This window comes from Chrysemys picta, chromosome 5, assembly GCF_011386835.1.
Source record: "Chrysemys picta bellii isolate R12L10 chromosome 5, ASM1138683v2, whole genome shotgun sequence".
NCBI classification, from domain to species: Eukaryota; Metazoa; Chordata; order Testudines; family Emydidae; genus Chrysemys; species Chrysemys picta.
In genome coordinates, this window is record NC_088795.1 from 75871548 (window position 1) to 75885467 (window position 13920).

Genomic DNA, 13920 nt, shown 5'->3' on the forward strand with positions numbered 1-13920 from the left:
CTTTTGGAAAGACTAAACAAGTCAAAGTCTTGTCTCCTCTCATAAGGTAGGCCCTCTAGTCCCGATCATACTAATAGCTTTTCTCCGCACCAGTTACAGTTTCAATTAATCTTTCTTGAACATGAGTGTCCAGAATTCTACACAGTATTCCAAATGAGATCTTACCAATCCCTTGTACAATGGCATTAATACTTCTCTATCTCTACTGGAAATGCCTCTCCTAATACATCCTAGGATCGCATTTGCCTTATTCACAGTCACATCACATTGGTGGCTCATAATTTTCTGTGATCAACCTACACACCCAGATCTGTCTCCTCTGTCTTTTCCAGCTTGTAGCAGACATTATTCTTCTTAGACCCTAAGTGCATGACCTTGCACTTTGTACTACTGAATTGCATCCCATTTTGGTCACTTCAGTCTTCAAGGTCATTCAGATCTTCCTGTATAATATTCTGATCCTTCTCTGTATTGAGAATGCCTCCCAACTTTGTATCATCAGCACACTCCTACTTTTTGTGCCAAGGTCATTAGTAAAAATATTTAATAAGATTGTTCCAAAGACCAATCCTTGATAAACTGCTAGTAACCTCTTTCCAGTCCGATAATTCAACTTTTAGCACAACCCACTATTTTCTTCCCTTTAGTTAATTCTTCATCCATCTTATAATGCTTGTACTGTTCCCCCAATTTTCTAATTAAGCTAATAATTTCCCATGCACTACTGTGTCAAATGCTCTACTGAAATCCAAACATATTAGATCCACTTCATTTCCCTTATCTAAAAAAAAAAACCAGTTGTTTTCTCAAAGAAGGAAATCAGGTTAATTTTTCATGATCTACCTCATCCTCTCCATACAATGAAGTGAGAGTGAGAGTAAGATCTTATGCCAGACCCTTTGCTCCTACTGTATTTTCTGCTGCTGTAGAAGAAATCTGCTTTCTCTGAAGTCCCTTTAAGAACCATTCCAGCAGTGTGCAAAGGCCTGTCCAATATCAAAATAGGGATTGGGACTAACAATAAATTACAACACATTACAAAAAGTCTGTTGGCCTTTATAGTGCGAATGAACACAGATAATGATGTTACCTGTAAAGAATGAAGCAAGACAAAAAATCCAACTCTGGTATCAGGACCCGGTAAATAGTTCAGTAACCAATCAACTGGAAGTTGATGAGATCAACAGACCACCTGCTAACAGTTAGGATATTATAAAACAGTTATACGCAAGCTGAGGGGGTGTGAGAGTTCCTCTGGGGGAAAGGAGCGTGAAGAAACTTCAGCCTTTTGCTCTTTTAAAAAACAAGCACACAAATATCACTTTTCACAGCAGACCTACTAGTAGAGCCCTTCAGCGGGACTGGGATCCTATGGATGCTGCAGGACCTGCAGCCATAATAGCAGAAATGGGATAAAAATTCAACAAAAAAGGGGTGGGAGTGGTAGCAGGTATTGTGGGGCAGGGTAGGATCGGATTTAAAAAAAAACAAAAACAATAGTCCTCCCACACCAAATACAACATGAACCCCCTGGCCAGCAGCTGATGCACTCCAGCCACCCAGCTCTGAAGGCAGTGCTGCCACCAGCAGAAGTGTAGAAGCAAGGGGCAATGGGGCATGGCTGGGAGGAGGGAAGGGGAAACAAATTCCATGAATGGTAAGGGGGGGGGTGACTGGAAAAGTTTGTGTACCACTGCTATAAAGTATGGTGAAGCAGGTGGAACCCTGGAGTAGACAAGGCACCTGAGTTCTATCCCCAGTTCTACTACTGGCCTTGGGTAAGTCACTTCAATTCTCTGTGCCTCACTCTCTCCAATTACACATTGGGAAAAATTATACATGCCTTCATTTGGAAAGCACTATGTTGATCTACACATGAAAAGCAGCATGAGAAATTGTGAGCGGATACCCGGGGTACAACCTGGAACTGTGGTACTGCCGTGCCCCCTTAATTCTCCAGCCTGGGACAATGCTATGCCAGTGAAAAACAGTCATCTCCTCCAGGCACTGTGATCACTCAGCCATCAGCATGTGGGGCCCCACACCCAGCTAAATTGCATGAAGGTTCAATAAGCCACTCATGAATAAGACTAAGATTTTGTCAGGGACATTTTTAGTAAAAGTCACAGACAGGTCACAGGCAATAATGAAAAATTCATGGAAGCCATGACCTGTCCCTGACTTTTACTAAACATATCCATGACAAAATGGGGAGCCTGGGCACCTGCCACTGGGTTGGGAGCTCCAGGGATCCCCACCACCTGTGGGGCTTGGAGCTACAGGGTCGACCTCTGCTGGTGGCTTCCAGCTTCAGGGTTCCCCCTGCCAGTGCAGTGACAGGGAATGGGTGGGGATCAGGTAGGGATCCCCCCTGCTGCTTTCAGCATCCGGGAGCTGCAGGGCCTCCACAGGCAGCAGGGGACCCTGCAGCTCCCAGCCGGCGCTGCCTGAAGTCACGGAGGTCTTTGGAAGTCATGGAATCCATGACTTCCATGACCTCTGTGATTAAATCTCAGTTTTACTCATGAATCATACGGAGAGGGGCACTGGCCAATCACCCCAGTCTTGCACCCCGGAAATATACTGTCTTCTAATGCTCAAGACTTCCTGGGACAGTGAAAACTCATTAATTAATTTGACACTTTGTCAATGGAAAGTGGACATGCACCATCCTTTGTAATCTGAGCTGAGATTTCCCAAGCACTTCAACCAAAACCTCATGGTTTTAGAGAATATATAAAACACATTTATTAACTATAGAATGGTAGATTTTAGGTAATTATAAATAGCAGGCATACAGATCAAAGTTGGTTACGTACGAAAAAAATAAATTTACAGTCTAAGTTCTACAGACTAAACAAGATTTGAATCAAGCAGCTCTAAATTCTCAATACACAGACTGGATTCCCTTCCCAGCCTGGGACCAATCTCCCCAGTTCAAAGTCTGTCTTCCAGATCTTCCAGGTGTTGTGATGGGGGAGGAGACAGACTAAGTGATGATGTCATTGCCCTTCTTTTATACTTTCTTCCAGCTGCTAGAAAGACCCTTGCTGTGACATGGGGGTTAAGCAGCCCTCAATGTGTACCTGCCCTCTCTGAGAAATCTCTGGGATGGCCATTGGGAGAGCGGATTTCCCTTAATGGGCCATCAATACATATATGGCTGGTCCTGGTGTAAATCTGTCTTACTAAGTGCTCCTTTTTTGTCACTGAAAGGCATTTCCCAACTTCACAATGTATTTCAGTAACACACACATAGTAATACTTCGTAACTTCATATACAATCACAGCACATACAATTCAATAGTATATTAATGTTCATCAGTTCAAGACTTTTTAAATTATACCTCACAAGGCATACTTTGTACAAAAAACATATCATAATCATATCACAGTGGCAAATATGGGGGTCCAGGGTGCTACTTCAAGCTACAGAGTGTCACAGAGACCTAAGTATTATTTTTTACTCCTACTAAGACAACTGAGAAAGGAACCCAGAAGCCTATGGCAGAGTTGCCAGGTATACTATGTATGTAGTAACTATCTTGGAAAAGTTAGGGAACAAGGTCATTTAGATTCAGGAAGACTAAAATACTGCACAAACTAAAATGGTTTCACAGTAAAATTTTGCATAATAATGTCTTGTTCTGCATGATAAACATTGTGTTTTTATAAAGACCTTATATAAATAAACACTTCATGTATTTAAACATTGTTTGGCACATTAACACCAGAAATACTACAATTCAGTGATGGAATGAAGAGATTTCATTCCTGGAATTCCCTATGGGACAATGCTGGAGGCAGCAGCTTTCAGTGCTGTTTATTTAAAATTTCTAAAATATGCCTAAATACACACTCCAGGGCATGTGCACATTAGTTAATATGATAAGGGGGAGAGGGAATATGCCTCAAGATGAACAACTAAAATCCCACCAAAACCCACAATTTCCCTTTTTAAAAAATACTCTCCTTTCAGGTCACAAATATAACACTACCCAAGAGCTACACTGACTAAGAGAATCATAATAATACCTTAGATTTATATGGCACTTTTGATATAAAATACCAGCTTTAGCATATTTCCAGATTATTACCACAACTTAAAACCTTGAATTTTGACCAGATGTGTTTCCAGATTACCACCAATTAAAGGCTGACATTTTTACAATTGGATCATAAAAAGTATTGCCACATCAGTTGATACATTAAATTAAGGCCATGTGTGTCAAATCCTAACCCATTACACTCCAGAGTGCAGATCCAAATTGGTACCATGGCATATCCCTCATAAATTTCCCAAAGCAAAAGACTCTTTGATATATTTTATTATTATTGGGCCTCATCCTCACGTGGTATAAACTGGCATAGGTCCATACGATTTCATTATAGCTACCATATGGAGATCTGGTTCTCTGTTTTTTTCCCCCCCTTGGGTTCATTTTGTTGAAAGCTTTAATGTCAAGGTTAAGCACAATACTGTAAGCTAAAAAAGTGCATACAGTTAGTAATGCAAAAGTTAATGCTATCCCTACCAAAAATGTTAAGTGCTTGACTAACTTTGGTAGGCCAAGTGCAAGAAAACAATACCTGTTTTAATACAGCCAAATGTAAGTCATGCATCTAAGAACAAAGAATCTAAGCCATACTGCCACCGGCAGCCCCCCTACTATAACCTCCCCCTAGCGCCTCCTGCCAGCCGGCGGGCCCCACCAATCAGCGCCAGTTAAGGGATTACTTGATCACAGTTTATAAGTAACGTACAGGCAAAACGCCAACTTTCCAAAGTGCCGGGGGGGGGGAGGTGCTCGATCCCGGCTCTGCTCCATGCCCCACCCCCACCTCCTCCTTCCCCCAAGGTCTCTCTAATGTTCCCCTAAGGTCCCACCCTGCCTTTTCCCGCCCCCGGTGCATCCCACCCTGCCTCTTCCCACCCAGTTCCGCCCCTCCCCTGAGCGCACCACCTCCTCACTCCTCCCCACAGCCTCCTGCATGCCGCAAAACAGCCGATTATGGCGGGCGGAAGGCATGGGGAGGATGGGGGAGGCACCTTTGTGGGGCCTGCTGGCAGGCAGGAAATACTGGGGGACGGGAGGGGGCAGCTGATAGGGAGGCTGCCCCGGTTGGGGCTCCGTCCCCACCATCTTTTCCCCATGGGTACTCCAGCCCCGGAATACCCACGGAGTCGGCACCTATGCCTACAGGGCTATCAGAAATTTGATAATAGAGAGATCTCTTCAGTCTAGCAGATACAGGTATAACAAAATCCAATGGCTGAAAGTTGAAGCTAGACAAAAGTGTCTTAGAAATAACACACAAAATTTTAACAATGAGGGTAATTAACCATTGGAACAATTTATCAAGGGTTGTGGTGGATTCTTCATCACTGAAATTTTTTTACTTAAGATTGGTTGTTTTTCTAAAAGATGTGTTCTAATTCAACAAGGGATTAATTCAGTAAAGCCCTTGGTCCTGTGTTATGCAGGGGTCACATTAGATTATCACAATGATCCCCCCCACTTCAGGCTTTATGATTTATGAATATATCACAATTAATTAAAACTGTATTTTTGTTTCCTGAGAGCTTTCAAATCTTGCAAGAGCCTTTCACGTTCCCTTGATTTCCTCTATGGTCAATTTGCACCAAAGTGCATATTCATAGGGTTTCATAATGCAGAGTTATTTCATTTTTTCTCTCTCATTGGAGACATCTTCCTGACATCTTGTTGTAAGGGATATAATATTATCCCCAATGTACCATACTGGTCAATGTGTGTTGGGTATCCCCCTGCATGGCTGTTAAAGCTTTCAGCTTTTTCTCTTGCTCTTTGTGCTCAATGCTTTAGAGCCTGATGCTTTTAGCTCTGGAGGTCCTTTGTTCAATCCGCAGTGTTGGCCAAGATGGCAGTCAAGACATAAGTGGAGGCAGTAACAGACTTGTGGATTGGCCCTGAGCGGGGACAGGTAACACACAGACCAATGGGTTACACATACTCTGCAAGAACTCATATTTTCATTAAGAATGACTCAGTTCAGATTAAGGAAAACAACAACAAGAAAGAACAAAAGAGAAGGAGAAAAGTGTGTTTCTCCTTTGAGAACAAGTTATCTGTTGTCTCCGCCAACAGGCAGAGTTCTCAGAAATGTAAAGGTACACTACATTGAAAGTAAGGGCACCACAGTATCATGAGTGCATACAACAGGGGAGAAAAATAAATTACAGGAGGAAAATTGTATATAATTTGTTTAGTTACTTTTCTGCTTCTCTGTTCCATGCCTATATTTTTACATTAGTCATTTCCTCCCCACCCCTTATTACTATACATCTCTTCTTTCCCCCATATCATTTAAACCTTCCTTTATCTCTACACTTCTTTGCCCCTGCCCACATTTCTGTTCCCTTTCCAGTACAACACAAGGAGAGAGAATGATTCCTTGAAGAAATTGTTCTTCTAAATGTGATGATGCTGTAGATACTGTTGCCCCTACTGTTGTCAAGAAAGATAATCTATCAGGGCCTTGCAGGTCAGCTTACTGTTGGGCACTCTTCATTGTTCTAGAGCTGATTGCATATTGGTGGGAAAACACTGACAAATAAGTTATTCAGCAATAGTAAGTTATATATCTGAGTGAATAGTATTTCAGCACCTATTTTACTGCAAATAATTATTCTTCAAACAACAGAAAAAAATCTTGGGCTGATGTTTAGCGATGCTGTGCATCTGCAATTCTCAGTGACTTCAACAGCTAAGTGTGATGTTGCACTCCATATGATTTTATGAAAATATGCTAATGAGTGTGAATGTAATGTAACTGGAATATGCTTCACGCAAAGGTCTCTTGTAAGGTATCATTACAAAGCTTATAAGCTACTGAGTGTGGTCATCCAACTTGTATAAATGTATCATTCTTGTATCTGAAACGAGAATTATGAAATATAACTCTGAGATCTTATTGTAATTATGCAAAGTGTGGGCCATTAATGGTGGCTTGGAATCTTGATGGTTCCCATCAACTAGGACAATTGGTTGTAAATAGCTCTGTTTACTTGCAAGCCTTCCTGCGAGTCAGGACAGAAAGAATGAATGCTTGGGGTCTCCCAGGATATGTGACCATGTCATCTGGTACTGGAATCCATCTTAAACCTTGTGCTTTTCCATTTAGGAGGAGGGATGGGGACCCAGAGAGACAAAAGATTCCCGCCTTGTGCCAAAGCTATATAAGGGGGTGGAACACAACAAAGGTGCTGCAGTCATGAGAAATCCCCTAGTTACCATCTGAGCTGGAACAAGGACTGTACTGGGGAAAGGATTGGGCCCAGACTAGAAAGGAGACTAGTCCATGAAAGAAACTTATTGGAACATCTGAGGGCTTGTCTACACTGGCAAGTTTTGTCGCCAAAAACTTGCTTTTGGCGACAAAACAGCAATAGTGTACACACTGCAAAAAAACACTCCTAGTTTTAGCGACGAAAAACTTCCACCCCTGCAACAGACTTTTGCTTTTTCTCCTCCCTTTATTGTCGATAAACATGCAGTGTAGACACAACAGGGTTTGGGTTTTTTTCAATTTTATTGGCCTCCAGAAAGTATTCCACAATTCCCATTCTGAACTCCACTGCCCTGCAGTCAACCTGCCCCTTCACCATGCAAGCCCCAGGAATTTTAAATCTCATTTCCTGTTTGCTGGCTTCCCAGAGGAGCTTTCCAGGTAGTTTCCCAAGTGAGCATGGCTGGCTGTCACCCCAAACGTGCTCCTGCTTGGACCACCGCTGAGTTGTTGGATCTGATCAGTATACGGGGAGAGGAGTCTGTTCAGTCGCAGCTGCGAGTGACCTGTAGGAATCGGGACACACATGCAGGGCCGGCTCCAGGCACCAGCCCACCAAGCTCCGGCCGGTCGGGGAGAGCGGGGCCCTGGCCGGGCTCTCCGCCCTCCTCCCGGCGCTCCGGCCACCAGCGGCGGCGGGCTCGCTGCCCTCCCCCCGGTGCTCCAGCCGGTCGGGAAGAGCAGGCCCGCGGCCGGGCTCGGCACCCTCCCCTGCCACGCTCCCCGCCGGGGGGAGGGGGGATGGTGGGAGGCTTTTTGGCCTGGGGCGGCAAAAAAGCCAGAGCTGGCCCTGCACGTATGGGCAAATTTCTCGAGGCTTGTGTGAAAAGGGCTATGATCGGGACATGCAGCAGTGCAGAGCGAAGATAAAGGAGTTGAGGCAGGAGTACCATAAGGCACGGGAGGCAAACCATCGCTCCGGTGGTGCACTTAAGACCTGCCGCTTCTATAAGGAGCTGAATGCTATCCTCGGTGGTGACCCCATCTCCATCGCTGATAGCCCTGTGGATACTTCACAGGCAGCAGAATGCGGGGGTAATCCACAGGCTGAAATTCTGGATGAAGAAGTTGAGCTAGAAGAGGATGTGGTGCTCCCAGCAGGGTCGCCCGGGGGGGGGGGGGGGGGGGAACAGGCAGAGTCAGGACCTTTTCTCCACTCCAGAAGTGCTCTCCGAGGAGCAGGAAGCAGATGAGATGCCAGGTAAGTTGCTGTGGCTTGTGTAGGGAATTGAAAAGTGGGAGGCAGGTAGTGTTTTCTGTGAGCTGGACATTGCCCTGTGTAGCTAATCTGCATGGCCAAGCAGGGTGTCTATGGACATTGCGACCTGCAGGGAATCCTCCAGAGAGAGGCTCTGGAAAATTTCAAAGAGGTACATGTTAACCCTCTGCCACAGATTCCAAGGGATTGCAGCCTTGTTAGTTCCCCATTGTAGGAAACTGTACCATGCCATTTAGCAATCACTGGAGCTGGGACCAAAGCGGCACATAGCGGAGCTGCATATAGACCGGGGTGAAAGCCGCGAGCAAGCTGTGCTTTGGTTTCTCTGGTCACCTGCAGCAGCGAGATGTCAGCCAGCAGGTTGGCAGCCTGTGAAAAAGTGTGTGAGAATTTTAGAATGAGTCCCCTGCAAAGCTGCCCTGCAAGCCGTGACCTTTTTGTCCGCACACACAACCGCCTTCCCCCACTCCCGACACTCACCATGATTGGGGTGCTTGCAGAGCTGTGTGCCTGCCTAGAATCTCAGAGAGAAAGTGATTTCTACTAGCAAAATGCCCTTTTTACTAAAATGTTTCCATCATTTGCTGGTATGTAACAATCCCTCTTCTGTTCAGCACAGACCTTGAAGAACAAACCACGTATGATTATGGGAGCTCTACAACTGTTTTAAGGAATGTAAGATGAACTTGAGCTAACGAGTTGGGCAAAGAAAATTAATATAGGGAGCTAAAAATATGCTGGCAGTGGCAGGAAGTTTTAAGATCCAAACAGATTCAGAAGCCCTTAAGGACACTTCTCTTTTAGGCTTGGACAAGCAAGCATCTACAGTAGATTCTCTGTGAAAATGCCAGCTACATGCATACTTTAGCACCCCTTTACTTCCGTCTTACTAAATGTCATCCATCCCATTTTCCCACTAGGAGACAAGGAAGAGTTGAAAAATGAATGGAAGAGGGGGACAAAAAGCAACGCCACAAAGAGAACTAGACAAAAGCCTGCTTGCTGGGCCTTCCCAGGAGCACATATAGCTGGAGGACTAAAAAGAATTGTAAAGCCAACACACTCATAAATATTTAACAGTTTTTTAAGGTCAGCATTAGGTGAGTGTGTATGTGATAAAACTGGGTAAGATAACAAACCTTGAATTTGTAGTGAACTTGTAAAAGTTAAACTGTGCTCACAGATTTTTCCCAGCAGTCTTTTTACACCTTACTATATCCCTAAAAGAGCAGTCTGTCTCCGATTCTGAACTGGTCTTCAAATGACAGATGTAGGAAGTCTAGAAATGGTATACTGACTTCATCCTCTCAACTGTAAACTAATCAACATGACAAACTATGCTAGGCATGAGATTCTCCTGTGCCACTTAAAAGTATTCAGCACTGTTTTCTTCAACTGGGTTCAATATATTGGAAACTGCAATTAGCAAAATCTTGCTTACCATTTCACATTTCTAATGAAAGGACATTATTCAATGGTCTTTCATTTCTTCTCCAAACACTTCTCTGCCAAGTTATAATATACATCCACATTCTATTCAAGTACAGAGTATTGGATTAGTGAAGAACTTAATTTTTGAAATTAATTTTTCACTAAAAGAAAATACAGCAAATGAGACTTGGGTACAGTTCAGATGCTCAACAGCAAATGAAATTTTATTTAAATTATGTCCTAGAAGAGCATAAAGTATATAACTACCCCTTAACCCTCTTCACATCCCCAAAAGATCAGAGAAAGGTTTTAAAACCATAATTTAAATTGACTACACAACAACAGACTATAAAAGAACAGTTTATAGATATCCTCCACTAGTACTGTACTGATTTAATGCTGTTGGTTCAGCATACCCTCTGTAATCCTTTTTTAATCTTTGTTATTTACTTAGTGCCTTTGAAAGAATCAATGGGGTGTAGAATATCCTTGTTACCCAGCTATGTTATCCACAACACTAGTTTTCTTTGGTGGGGTGGAAGAAAGCCCAGAAATAACACAATAATAATAATAATGTTGCACATTTTGTGAGATATTCAAACTAAATTCCCTTTGCAAACTAATTAGAATCTCTTAATACAACATGTTTAGAGGATCCTCCTAATCCAGAAAACTAAATCACATAAACAGATTTCAGATCGGCTTTCAGACGGCAAAAAAAATCCCCCAGAGAAAGAGAAAGTAGTTGGTTAAATATCACTGCATGGCAAGCCAAAGTACATACACTGTCAACTTTAGCCTACCATCGATTACATGCTAAACATTAGTGTTTTCAATATTAGACTGTATCATATCTTCTTCTCCTTTTCAGCCAGTAAAATTCAATGTTTTACTGTCTATGCTGTAGAATTTCAGCCAAACATTGCATAAAAATATGACTCTCTAATCCTTGGCTAAATGAATAATTTTAAAAGCCTACATTTATTCAGATGTATTTCTAACATGGATTTCTTACTGATACTAAGCAGTTACAGGGAAGCTTTATTAGCCAGTCTCACAATCCATGGTTCCTGTGTCTAATAATAAAAATACAAAATTTTGGCTAGAAAATCAGAGATCCTTGGAAGGATTTGTGGTAGTGACACTCAGGGCTGGCTCCAGGCACCAGCCCACCAAGCTTGTGCTTGGGGCGGCACTTGGAGGGGGGTGGGGCGGCGCGGTGCTCCGGCTCCGGCCGCCGGGGAGAGCAGAGCCGCAGTGGGCTCACCACCCTCCCCCGGCGCTCTGGCCGCTGGGGAGAGTGGAGCCCCGGCCGGCAACAGGCAGGGGCTCAGCGTAAAATGAATCTCCCCATTCCCCGATTCCAAATAACCACCCAGTAAATTGTTCAATTTAGCATACAAGGTAGAAAATCACACCTGCCTCCCATGATTATCAGCTGACTCTGTAGGACATAATATTATTTTAAAACCATTTCTAAACCTTTTCTATTTATGCATTTATCAGAATGTAATTAACAGAACATAAGCAACCTGATAGATTCACTTTGTCAACCTTCCAATTGAAACCCAAACCAAACAACCCCTTCTCTTAAGGGACAAGTTTAAAATAGTCTCCAGATTTCTGGTACTTGTTTGGTGGACCTTTAAAGATCTACTGCTACTAGCAACAGCTTTTTGCTGACATCTTGGGTGATCATTTAAGACAGGTTTCATTGTAAAGGGAATCAGAACAGTGTACGTGTCTGGCTATGCAGCTGTGCCACTGTAGCGCTTCAGTATAGACACTACCTACAACAGGAGGAGTTCTTCCATTGCTGTAGTTGATCCAGCTCCCCAAGAGACAGTACCTAAGTCAACCAAAGATTTCCTCCATCGACCTAGCACTGTTGTCTATGCCGGGGGTCATGTTGGCTCCACTTTGTCATTCAGGGATGTGGCTTTTTACCATAATTTTTCCATTCCATGCATGTTCCCTCTGGCTACTTTGCCCCCATTGTTGATTCTATTCAGGGACTTCCCTTCACTACTGCATCAAATGTAAACTTCTTGCTCTCACATTCAAGGCTCAAGTGCCTGTACTCTGAATTCACTTTATATGCAAATATTAATTACAAAGAAATAAAATGATGGTTCAAAAACTCAGCATAATGCAATGATTAACTCGGATAACTTTATCCTGATACTTTAAAACTATAAGCATTGTAAGCTGTGACAGAGTCCAGGAAGCTAGCAGCTGAGCCAACACTCCAATTACTTAGGTATCAATCAGCTCCCCTGGAGAAGGCTGACTGGGGATTTGTAAGCTAATTGGCTGATCAGGCTGGGAAGCTGGATGAAACAATTAGCCCATCAGCAGAGGGGTACAAGGACACAGGAAGGAAGTACCAGGGGAGAGAGGGTGTAACAAGGGCTAGCTAAGCTCAGTGTGTACAGAACTCTCAAGAAAGGAATACCTCTATTCCTCCCCAGCCCCATGGGAAAGGGCTAAAGATAGACAGAGAGAGAGAGAGAGTAGAGCAGTGGTCTCCAAAGTGGAGTGTGCGCGCACCCCAGGGGGTGCGCAAGAGGATCCTTGGGGATGCATGGCAGGAGCATTTTGGGGGAGTTTTTTTTGCTTCAGCAGTTCAGGTGGGAGTCCGAGCAGCTTTTTTTTTTTTGGCGCTTCGGCAAAAATGGTAGAGCCAGCGCAGCAGGGGGTGTATGCTCAAAAAATTTTTACTGATGGGGTGCGCAATCAAAAAAGTTTGGAGACCACTGGTGTAGAGCATGCCCGACTCTCTTCTTTCTTCTGAGTTAATACTGTACAGCACCTAGAGTCCTGGGTCCATGAGTCGGTCTTTTAGGCACTACAGTACTGCAAATAATAAATAATTACATGCAAGCTTGTTGTCAGACTCTTTATTCTTTTCCATAGCTTCTCTGGCTTTGAAGCATATCGATGGCAATAATCAAAATCAAGCCAAACTAATCTATAGCCAAGTTGGTCTCGGTTTTGTTTGTTTTCTACCAATATTCTTTAACATTTCCATTTCCATGATCCAGTGCAAAAATCTCACTTTTACTAAGAACTATCATTTCACAAGTTCAAAGATGATCTGAGCCTTTTACTTTTAATGCCTTTTGGAGGCAAAAGTATCAAATGTCTGCAAATTCTGATATTGGGCTAATTCAGTATTTGAAATTAATTTAAAGTTACTGTATACCTAAACATACCTCTTCAATAAAGAGTTATAAATTAAAATTCCTGTAGCTTTAGATTGTGATCAGAGCCGGTCAGTAAAATTCTGACATAAAACTCCATTTCATTTTTTTTTTTCAAAATGAAATTTTGTTGAAATCAATACATTCCCATGGAACATTTCAATTTCAACAAATCAGCATTTTCTAATAGAAAAGCTTTCAGTCAAAAAAAATCCAATCTCCTCTTCTCAATACTACCATATTAATGTCACCTCTGATTTCATATTTTAATGGCTTTTCTAGTTGATGCCCTAAAATATTCTGCATAGGGTACAGATCGTCCTGAGTATTATTATTAATAATGTTTATTACAGTAGTGTCTAAGGACCAGTCAAGAATGGGGGCCCATTGGGCTAGCTACCGTACAAGTACCCCAAAGAGAGCTTGCTCTCTAAAAAGACAAGATAGACATGATGAGGAAAGGGATATAAGACACAAGCAGAGTGAACAACATGATGGCAGCAAATGTCAGGTTAGTTCCAATATTATATATATATATAGTGTGTGTGTGTGTGTGTGGATTAGGTAGGAGGGGATAAGTTAGAGGGAAGGGAAGAGAGGTGCGGGGGACTGGGCAGTGGAGAAGAGGGAAAAACGGTAAGGTGTGGAGAAAATCTGATGTGAAGAGACTGCAAGGGAGGGGGAAAGAAAGAGTTGAAGCAAAACAGACAATCAGCACAGGCCAGAGAAAGTCCAGTC

The 13920-nt window shown here is 43.0% G+C and overlaps 1 protein-coding gene across 19 annotated transcripts in view; it reads right to left on the bottom strand.

Annotated features, from left to right (window-relative positions):
* The window catches only part of GPM6A (glycoprotein M6A), a 335818-nt gene that overhangs the window by 229716 nt on the left and 92182 nt on the right, over positions 1–13920 (bottom strand). The gene's annotated exons all lie outside the window — the stretch shown is intronic.